Consider the following 11487-nt stretch of genomic DNA (forward strand, 5'->3'; position numbering starts at 1 on the left):
TTAGGGCATATGGCTGATTTACATTTATTTGCTCGATATAATTCCAATATCAGCCATATGTTGTTATTTAAAGCCTTTCGTTAAAAAAAATTGGTTAGTTTTTTTTGGTTAGCCTGTTGTTGTTGCCACTGGCACCATTCACGGGCCGAGCCCTAATAAAAACGACATTATAACCCAACTCCTGCAGCTTTTCCTTGATCCAGTGGGTAGGAGTGGCATTTTTTTTTAATTGTGTATTTGCAGCGATCATTGATCGTCTGACTCTTTATTGTTTATCTTATTACTAGTTATTATTAGCAACATCTATAAAACATAACTGGCAACATAAGTCTGAGACAATTTTTTTGGGGTTTTTTTTTTTTTTTGGGGTTACATAGGGTTAACATTTTTATACATTTATACATTTTATCGATAGGTTTGTTTACATTACTTTTTTTCTTGTTTCGTGGTCCTCAAACCTTTCCAGCAGAGCCGCGTACAATTGGATAGCTTGAGAGGCGTGATCAGCCTGGCGAGCGTGTATTTCGTTAGGGGCTGCACTCTTCAACTCGGGAACAGACTTGGCAGGTAAACGTGTGGTTGTTGTGTTGTGTGTTGACGCTAGGTCAGCCCGTCCGCACCTGTGGCTGACCGTTGTAGCAGGTTAGGTGTAAGTTTTTGTTTTCCTTCAAGCACCAATTGTCAGCAATTTCTCTATTTCAGTGCACCAGAGTGAGCAACTGCAAGAAGTGTTTTTGTTAGTAAAGGTTGGCTTGGGGTTGGTGGGTGTATTTATTTTGATTTTTTATTTTTTTTTTGTCTGTTTTGTTTTAATTTATTTTATTTATTTGTTTTAGGTTTTATGGATTGAATTAAAGTACAACAGGACTGGAGAAGTTGGATTTATTTATGAATTTTAATTAATGATTTTTTTGGCGTGTCTAAGTGTCTTTTTTTTTTGTGTGTGTGAATTATGTTTTTTTTTTTGTTTGTTACTTTTTGTGAGTAGATTTGAGTTGTTGCTTTTGTTGTGTTTGTGTGTTAGTGCATATATATTTAATTATAAATGTTTATTTATGTAGATAGTGTCTCTTGTTGTTTTCTTTTCGTTTCAGGTACAGTTTATGTTGGCTTCCGGATATGATTGTGTTGGTGAGTATTTATTTTAATTTTTTGTTTGTTTGATCTGTTTTGTTTTAATTTATTTTATTTATTTGTTTTAGGTTTTATGGATTGAATTAAAGTACAACAGGACTGGAGAAGTTGGATTTATTTATGAATTTTAATTAATGATTTTTTTGGCGTGTCTAAGTGTCTTTTTTTTGTGTGTGTGAATTACGTTTTTTTTTTGTTTGTTACTTTTTGTGAGTAGATTTGAGTTGTTGCTTTTGTTGTGTTTGTGTGTGTCTTTTTTTGTTTTGTTTCAGGTACAAGTTAGGTTAGCTTCAGGTGTGATTGTGTAAGTGAGAATTTTTTTTATTGCGTTTGCTTGTCTTATTTTATTTTTTTTTTTAATTTATTTATTTTAGGTCTTATGCAAGGTGGTCGGAGTGAGGCCGGTCGAAGGCTATCCGTGTAGTTGAGCGAGGCCCTCCTGCTCGTCTCCTTTGTGGTCCGGAAGTATTATCTTTTGAATGGTGGGTGGCTGGCCCCAGACTCTTTCCAGGATAGTTTCTCTACTTATTCGTCCATTTGCATATAGTTTTCTATAATTATTAATCTCTAGTTCGCAAAATCTGTCTGGGGGTTTTCTAGGTATATTTTTTCGCTCCTCCTCTCGTCTCGCTTCTTTTTCTATCTCAACTCTCTCCTGTTCCTCGTTTTCTAATCGAAGCAGTATGGGAAGACTCTCTCGTAGTATATTTGTTTGTCTTACTAGGACTTCTCTTTGCTCGGTCTTCGGGTAAGTGTGGATTGATCTATATTCTGTTTCTGGTTGAACTTGTATCTGTCCTTGTTTAAGGGGTAGGATGTGTGTCTGAAGCTGAAGGTCGTACCTGTAACGGCTAAAGCTTAGTCTGCTGGGGACGTGTGGGTTTAAAAACAGACGGGTCACTTCTGGGTTTATGTGGCCTATGAGTGAATTAGCAAAGCGTTTACTTGCTTTTTCATATACTTCCTCTACTGTTTGAATATTGTATATTTCTCTAATGTCTGTGTTTCTGGTATATCTGGAAGCTTTAGTTGATTTCCTCATTAATTTATTTTGCAGCATTTGTATATTTTTTATTTGCGTATTGGAAGCAAGAGCTCCCCATATTGGTATTGCATAGTGCCAAATTGGCATTATAAGTTGTTTTACTATTGTAACCTTGCAGTCTCTGGGCAGTCGGCTACCATTTCCAATAAGCCATTCCAGTTTAATAGCCGCAGATCTCGCTTTGTTTGTAATAGTCTTGATGTGAGGGCATAGGTTTAGCCTTTGGTCAAGGGTCACCCCGAGATATGTTTGCATTCTTTTGTTCGGAATACTCTGTAGGCTTGGCTTGTCCCTTTGCTCAACAGGAGCAGCGTTGAGGAGATCCGTCTCCAGCTTGATCCAGCGATGGCACAAGTGGCGTGAGGCCTCTCATGCATATATTAATTAATCCAGCGGCGGTGAAAGGGGCGGTCCCTTGCCTCTCTCACTTTACTGACGTATGTTGGGCGCTCTTCGTAGCGCTGTCGGTGGCCGGTTTGGACTTTTTTCTTCATTTATTTTTGGTGGTTTTTTTTTTTTTCACATCACGGTGGGTGCTCTATGTAGCACTGTCGGTGCCTTTTCAGGTCTTTATCTTCTTTTATGTCAGCACGCTTCTTGTTTATTTTTTTTTTTTTTTTTAGAACACATGATTAGCTTCGGTTGGATTTTTTTTTTTTTTTGAAAATCCAGTAATTTATTAGAGGCAATTTAAACGTGAAATTTGGATATGCAGAATTATTTTTGGGTCTCACTGTTCACGGTCATTTGGAAGTGTATTTTAAATGTTTTTGCAGAATTATTTTTTGGTCTCATTGTCACGGTCGCCATGTAAATACAAATTATTAAACAGAGACATCCGTCTCCTTCGATATAACTTTATTCAATGTATTTCTGATATTCTTACAGTTATAGCTTAAGCTAAGGCCGCGCAGCTGCGCTGCCAGGAATGCCGGCAGCGGAGCGGCCGCATTTATATGTTTGTTATATATGCCCAGCGCTGTTGATAGCGGGGGGCGCGAGGGGAATATGCACATGCTTGTGTGGATCATATTCAAGTGCCGTCGGCTATGCTATACATGCCGACGCTGCACTAATGTAGTACCAGGCATATATGTGTGATCGTATTTCGTCGCACTGAATATGCCTGGGAATGTTTATTGCATAAACACTGCAACAAAGTGTTACAGTGTGTTCCCTTTTAAGTACTCTTGGTACAGTGGGTATTGGCTATATATATGCATACTACACAACACTGATATATATATAATAATACAACACTGATATAGTTTTGCAAATCAGCCGAGATTTGCAAATCAGCGGAAATTTTAAACCATGTACGTATGTATGTCTGTACAAGTATGTATGTATAGAGAAAAAGAGAGTGCATGCGATAGTGTGTTTCGTTTCTGTGGCCTTATAACTGTTATACAAGCCCTCCTAACAACACACACACACACACCAACAATCCATTCACACACGCCTTCCTCTGACTAAGCCCGTGAGAGCTCTGATTGATGAGAACATCGTAGGTCAGGTCAGTGATATGGGTGGCACGACTGTTCGTGCTTCTGTGTGGATAGGAATCGTCGCTCCGTCGGGGCACCTCGGCATTGGCATCCGTCGCCGTCAGGTACACGAAGCTGGAGTTGTGCACCTCCCCCTGCGCTGGCCATGTGCCTGACCGATCTGAGCGACCAGTTCGCCGGTCTCCCCATTGCTACTGGTGCTGGGATTGGCGCTGCCCAGCACCGCCGCACTCGGCGATTCTTGAGGATGAGGTAATGCCTTCTTGTTGGGTACTGGACGAGCCAGTGGCGTCTGACCTCGGCGGCTGAGTCCTGCGACGCGAGGCAAAAAATTTCTCTTTGGCTGGCCAGCGGGTGGATGTGAAGCAGGTGCCGGATAGGGCGCAGCCGCAGCAGATCGGGCTGCTGCCATGGTCGGAGGATGGGAATTGCAAGGCAGTAGGCTAGTAGGCGAGTGCCCAATTGAAATAATAGTCAGACTTAAATTTGTTTAAAAAAGAGCTACAAATTTGGTTTACGCTAAGTCAAATAAAAAAAAATAAAATAAAAACTACCGTACGTACAGGTCGAAAACGATCAGAGAAGAATTTCCGAGCCACGGAACGAAGGCTGATGAACCAAATCCAATCCCTACGAATGACTCTTCGAATCAATGACAATAACATTTTTTTTTTCTCAATATGCATTGTTAAGCAAGCTCAATTTCAAGCACTGCATGCGGAAACGAGTCCATACAGTTAGTCAAAAGAAGGCTCTTTTATTCTTATTGTAGTACGGAATTGCACTTTCCGTGCAAACTCACCTCCCCCCTGCGCTGGACAACTTTTCTAAAAGTTTTATTTGATATCCATTAATATAGTAGAATGGAAACCGCATCAAAGGTTGTTTTGATGTTCCCATACTTCCGCTGGAAATTTTTCCAGAAAGATCTGTCCACCGGCTTATACGAGTCGCTAATACGGGAAGATTGATATATGTCTCCGTAACCGCAGAAGATCACACAATAAATTGCCACCGCTTAGTCCTCTTAATATGATCGCAAAGATAAAACACTTTTTTGACTCAAAGGCGCCTAACGGCCACACCTTTTTATTGTATTTTTTTCGTATTAAGTGAAATGAGTAATGCATGCGGAAAGAAGTCCAAAGAGCTGGTCAAACATAGGCTCTTATTGTAATACGGAATTGCACTTTCCGTGTAAACTCGGCAAAATAGAAAAAATTCCATCAGTTAAAAAAAAAATATTTAAGCCCTGAACTTTTGCGTGAATTCAGATGGGAAAAGAAGGAGGAGCCTAAAGAGCTGATCAGCTTTGGTCGTGGCTTCGAAGCTGAAAATGTACTGGGCGACACGAACAGGCACGACTAAGCATATTTGATGGCTCTATGTGTGCACACCAACAAGTGCGCCCAGGCTGCGAGAACACCTCGGAGCCAGGAGAAAATGTTGAAAGCTCCTGTAAATACGAATTATTAAACAGAGACATCCGTCTCCTTCGATATAACTTTATTCAATGTCTTTCTGATATTCTTACAGTTATAGCTTAAGCTAAGGCCGCGCAGCTGCGCTGCCAGGAATGCCGGCAGCGGAGCGGCCGCATTTATATGTTTGTTATATATGCCCAGCGCTGTTGATAGCGGGGGGCGCGAGGGGAATATGCACATGCTTGTGTGGATCATATTCAAGTGCCGTCGGCTATGCTATACATGCCGACGCTGCACTAATGTAGTACCAGGCATATATGTGTGATCGTATTTCGTCGCACTGAATATGCCTGGGAATGTTTATTGCATAAACACTGCAACAAAGTGTTACAGTGTGTTCCCTTTTAAGTACTCTTGGTACAGTGGGTATTGGCTATATATGCATACTACACTCCACCTTCATATCCGCATTAGAGGAGTGATTAAAAAACGAGCAATCGGCAAATCGTCGTTATACACTGTGCGCAACCAACAAATATCGTACACGATCTGAGAAGAAATTCCGAGGCACGGACACGATGGCTGAAGCTACCTCCACATCCAAAAACATGCATATCAGCAAGTCCAGGAATTCATGAACGAGGAGGACAAGACCTCATTTCTTGTCCTTTTGATAAATCCATACGAATGACTCTTCGAATCAATGATAATTAAATTTTTTTTCTCAATATGCATTCTTAAGAGGAAGGAAAACCAGCCAATAAAAAATAGCAATCATTAACAATATATAAGCCACACATGTGTGACACAGTATTTTTAAATGTTCAACAATGTTTTTAAATATGTAGTAGACGACAGCTTGTAAGATGTGTTCCCCACGGAGAAAAAATTGAAATGATGCTTCCGTGCTGAGGACTGCCGTATTTATACCATTTTCGTTACGCACACACACACACACACACACGTATGCAAGCAGAATTGCTCTCAGTGCTGCCAAATTTTCATAAGAAAAAAGCTGTTTCTAGCTTTAAGAAAAAAAATATATATATATTGATTTTACCAAAACTTGAGGTGATATTTGACATAATTGTACAGTATTTTTATATATCGCTGGAGAGGTAAACTGACAAAGTCTGTTTTGTTTTTTGTTTGACGCGACTTATTGCACTTGAGTGCGCTTTTGTTTATACATGGGCGCGTATATCACGTAGCTTGGCTGTGATTTTGCAATAGCTGCCGTAAACTGTAAACTCGTCCGTGTCATCCATGCAAACATTTCTTAAAGCATCAAGAATTTCCGCTTTCCCGCAATTACCAAATTTTTTCATTCAAAATATCCAGATAAGACGAAAAAAAGCTAAGTCGGCAGCCCTGGTTGCTGTACACAAGAGGTCGGATGCAGCTGCAAGAAAACGTACAGTTGCGTGATAGGAGCGAGCGAGAAAAATGTATATGGGTTTGCCGTGCTGTTCTTGCTACACGTAGCCACTAACCATACAGTATATAGATGTGCCAGTTCATACATCGAAAGGGGCGCAAGCTGAGTGTTCTGTCCCGGCTCCCAGCGCTTCGGCTCTGTGAGGCTGAGACACTCGGGTCGGGAGCCAGGCCATTCGGGTCGGGAGCTGGGCCGTTCGGCATGTATGACTCATGTCGGGAAGCGAAAGCAAGCTGAGAATTGCAAATGTATGTGTGTAAACAGACACGACAAAATTTTGTATCAATTCTTATTTTCCGAAACCGTTTTGAGTTTGTTTTGAGTTTCGTTTCCAGGTTACGTAAATGTGTGTGTGCCATGTATTCACACATACTGTGCTTGTGTGTGGGCTCTACAATTCACTATGGGAAATTTGACCCCTTTTTCTGGCCAAAACCCATTTTCTGAAAGTCGGAATATTAAAACAAATTTTAGTGCAACGCATTCACAATACTTCAATCTTTAGTGTTGCATCACAGAAATCTTGTTAGAGGGCGCCACATCGAAGGAATCAGCTGATAAACACAGCTGTTTCATTTGCAAAGCACATGCTTCTGCAATATTAGGTTTTTTTTGCTAACTTCAAGTGGCCAAAAAACAAAAACCAAACAATATTACTCAAATTTTTCAAATGAATTCTAATCAGTGTGGTTTTTATTATGTGTTTGTGAACTTCTCATGTAGAAAAAACTCGTGTTGTCCCCTTAATAGAGCCAAAATATAAGTAGCCTTGTAAATGCATATTTTTGATAAAGTCTCATCTTGCAAAAGGGATTTAAAGTGAGTCCAGCAGAGTCCGTCAACAAGATGTATTTTATGTTGTAGAGTATTAAATTCTTGTTCAAATGAATGTAATTAAAAATAACACTTTTTACGATTTTGCGAGAAATTTCAATTTTTAGGACATAACCTCAATTTGGCAAACTCAGATTTTTTTGTCAAGTGTGGGGAATCAAGGGGAAAAGTCGCAAAGGAGGATGCTGTGTTTATAAGAAAGAGGTTCTTTAGCGAAAAGATGAAGTCCAAGGCCTATTTTGGGACCACCTTTCGTTTAAAGTTGATCAACCGAAAGTTGGAGGATTTGGCAGTACCAACGATAGTAACACTGCTCAGCGAGCATTTTCCGATCCTCATGCTTTTTCCAACATCACTGGTATCGATGAGCAGCTAATTGCAAATTTACATACGATTTTGATATGCCTTTCATGCCAGCTGCCAATTTCTGTTCCAAAATTTCAAGCTTTTTGTTATCGTACTGCCGAGATAATCATTGATAAATACCCTTGGCTGCCAATGACCACAAGTGTTCATACAATTTTAATTCAAGCAAGGGATATCATTGAAAATTCTGTGCTTCCTATTGGATATTTCGGAGAAGAAGGAGCTGAATCTCGAAATAAATTTAACAAATCTGTTCGTCTGATCATGCCAGAAAATGCGGTAGGATTGAAATCCTAACAGACGTGTTTCTGCGAGCTATAGATCCTTCTGATCCGATAATTTCTTCAGTGAATTTGGATAGACGTATTCAGCGAGAGAGGAGAATGTGTCTTCCATTAGAGGTTCTAAGCCTATTAGAATGCTCATCAAATCCGGATGATACGGATCGTGAGAATGAAAGCCCTTTTAATGAATTAGACTTAGAACATCAATACAATATTGAATTGGAAAACGAAGAGCAGGTCTTTTTCTAAGGGGTGTGTAAGAAAAATATATTTCTTACAGAACATTATTAATTGTCTTTCATTACAGGGCTACAAGATGGATCCGCTCTATATTACTTTCTTCCTTAAAACTTTTCCCCTTGTTAAAGGCGTGCCACGCCCACTATTGTCCAATAATTATAACCTAATTCTGTCACAAAAATGGTTGTTACTTGTTAAAGTAGTTCTCTAAAAAAATGAGAAAATTTAAATGAGTTTAAAAAAAAAGGGGGCGGTGCCACGCCCTCTATTTTTCTATTTTCAATAGATGTTGGTTCATTTAACCCGATGCAAAAAACAGAAGCGAAATATCTTGCTCCGTTCTTGAGTTATTAATTTTGGCCAGAAAAAGTGGTCAAATTTCCCATAGTGCAATTGTTTGCCGCTTGAATTGGTTTTTCATTTTGTTTTGAGGGCTGATGTGATGTAGCGACCTATTCAGGGCCGGATCAACCCTCAACCGGGCCCTGGGCAACCATCAATCTGGGGCCCTCCTTTATTTTGTATTTTTCTCAGTGGCTATTATATTTTTTATTCATTATTTGGAGTTTTGTTTTTTCAACAAAATTTTTCTGTTATCCCTAGGAGGCCCTAGGCAACTGCCAATCCGGCCCTGGACCTATTCCCGTCGTAAGACTTCATATTCATAATTCATAATTCCGTTAATGGTTGTTTGAATGGAGCTGGAAAATTCTTTGTGAGCTGAGCTAGGACAGTTTGTTCCCTGATTTTAGAAGTTGTTTGAACTACATTGTAATTCGAAAGTGGTTCATATTTTAAATTATTTATATTAATTAATTGGTCGGTACTGGTTGTATTCAGTAATCGGACAAATGCATTTTGCGTGGTTGCAACTGTGTTTGCAACAAAAATACCAGTTTGGATTTCCTGGTTTGGAATTAGAACATTATCTTCACTTGAAGTTAGTTCTATTTTTCGGATAACTTGTGATCTTGCTGGTAGAAGTATTGTATTGTTACCAGAACTGTATGTTATTGGAACATAAATGTGAATGTTTATATTGTTTGGTCGTATTATAAACCAGTCTTCTGAAGGTTTTAGATCAATTTGACAATTTAATGCTTTTATAAAATCAATCCCTATTATTCCATCACATGGGATTGCGAAATTTTTGTTTACTAAATGGAAATTGTGAGGAATTATGTATTTATCTGTCTGTAGCTCTATTGGTGCAAGGCCTAGGGATTTTATAATACCTTCACCTATACCTTGAATGTCTATTTTATTGTTTATTTGTATGTCGTTGAAGACATCTGAAGTTTCTTTTATTAGCGATATGTTCACTTCTGTATCGACTAGGAATGTTAGATGTTTTCCTGTTGTGGCATTGTCAAATGACACGAAAATGTTAAGATTGAGATTGATGGTTTGAACCGTTGTTTTTATTGTTGAATATCTAAAGGTGCTTGGGAGTTTCCCGAAGCTGTCTGGGTAACACGGACATTGTTTTGTCGTGTACCTCTATTATTGTCGTATTGGTTGTTATAGGTGTTTCCGTTTCCACGGTTATTTCCTCTATAACCACCACGACCTCTATAGTTATTTGAATGCTGATTATTGTTATAACTGTTGATGTTGTTATAACCACGGCCATTTCCTCTACCACGATAGTTACCTCTATAGGTACTACCGCGGTATGCCTGACCTCGTCTGGTATACAATATGGAATTTGCATTACCAGTCATGTCAGTGGAACATTGGATATATTTTGTTATGGCATCATTCATTGTAGGGAATGTGCCTGCTTCTAGAATGGTTTTAAGTCTGCCATGCTCACAATTTTTAACCATTGTGCTAATGGCTTCTTTGCTGCTGAATTTATCAGCGTGCTCAGCTGGCAGACCCTCATCGATGTATGATGCTTCTAGGAGTTTTCTCATCTCGTCGATTTCTTTTGTAAATTCTGTGGCTGTTTTGCCTTTTTGGCATATTTTTGCCATTTTGGCCTTAACTACGTCAGATGTTTCACCGACAATTGTAGTTTTCAATTTTTGAATGATCGACTGGATGGTCGTTTCATCCTGGACTTTGTATAGTGTAGATCCGATTATTTTGGATTTTATCACTTCGACAGCTAGAGATTCATAAGGCCCTTTTGTCAAATTGACTAAGTTAATGGCAGTAATGAATCTCTGCATATGGATCTTTTGTCCATTGAATTCAGGGATAGCGTGTGAAATGTCTTTAATATATGCCCGTTTGGCAATCGTTTCATCGGCCATTGCAACGGGTTTTACTTCCGTTACGCTATTAAAGGAATCTGAGTCCGAAAAGTCTAGCTCCTCTTCCTCTACTTCTGGTATTTTTAGTACCGCGAGGATTGTTAGATCGTGTAGATCTTTTTCTTCAATTTCCTGTTCTTCTACTGATTCCTCAGCTGGATCGGCAAGGTCAATCTCCTTGTCTTGGCTTGATCCTGGTTTTTCAATGTCTATGTTTATAGGAGTATTGAGTATTGTGGGGATTGAAATATCCAATTTGAATTTATTTTGGATCGTTATCAAGTTCGATCGAAGTCTGATCAAGAGCTTTGATACTTTCGACCAATTTTTATTTATGATATTTGTCCTATTTATGTGGATTAGCTGGCGTGCTTCATTAAAGCATTCCACTAATATAAACGCATGTTTTTCAATTGTTGCCTTTTGTATCGGCCTGTTTTGCGTAATGGATTTATAAGATTTATCAAACCTATTTTTGATGTCTAATAGTGAATTATGGATTTCATTCCATTCCATTATTGGGATTTAATTTCTAAATACTACAAAGTCAATGACTCTGCCCAGAATGGAATTCTCAGTAATGACTGACTTGACTATTATACCTGGAATGGTAGTTAATACGATTGCTTTCTGTGTTCTTGAGCAATCGATTAAAGGGGAAAAATCTAATTGATATGTATCCATGTACATATATTCGAGTCTTAATATGCTCTTAGGGGTCGTTGAGACCAATTGTTGGATTCTATCCGAAAACTGTGGGTCCCTAATGTGGACTTTCCTAATGGCCTCTACTGTTGGCATAATTTTTTTTTTTTTTGTTGATTTTAAACCCTGTCCAGATCGTTTGCCCTACTCATATATCTTTTCTTTATGATTTTGTTATGCTTAACATACAATGTTAAGAGAAATTGCAAAACGTTTACGATCGTTAAGATCAGCAACAAAAGCCATAA

General features: G+C 38.9%; 1 long non-coding RNA gene across 5 annotated transcripts; it reads left to right on the forward strand.

Annotated features, from left to right (window-relative positions):
* The first annotated feature begins 450 nt into the window (after positions 1-450).
* LOC121404229 lies at positions 451-2925 on the forward strand. Of its 5 annotated transcripts, none has more exons than XR_005967822.1 (5): positions 451-642; positions 703-746; positions 1095-1131; positions 1203-1438; positions 1509-2925. It is a non-coding gene; the product is annotated as an uncharacterized LOC121404229 (long non-coding RNA). The 5 variants fall into 5 exon arrangements; XR_005967823.1 differs by having other exon boundaries at positions 451-567; XR_005967821.1 differs by having other exon boundaries at positions 451-746.
* The last annotated feature ends 8562 nt before the right edge of the window (positions 2926-11487 follow it).

This window comes from Drosophila obscura, unplaced genomic scaffold, assembly GCF_018151105.1.
Source record: "Drosophila obscura isolate BZ-5 IFL unplaced genomic scaffold, ASM1815110v1 contig_190, whole genome shotgun sequence".
Lineage (NCBI taxonomy): Eukaryota > Metazoa > Arthropoda > Insecta > Diptera > Drosophilidae > Drosophila > Drosophila obscura.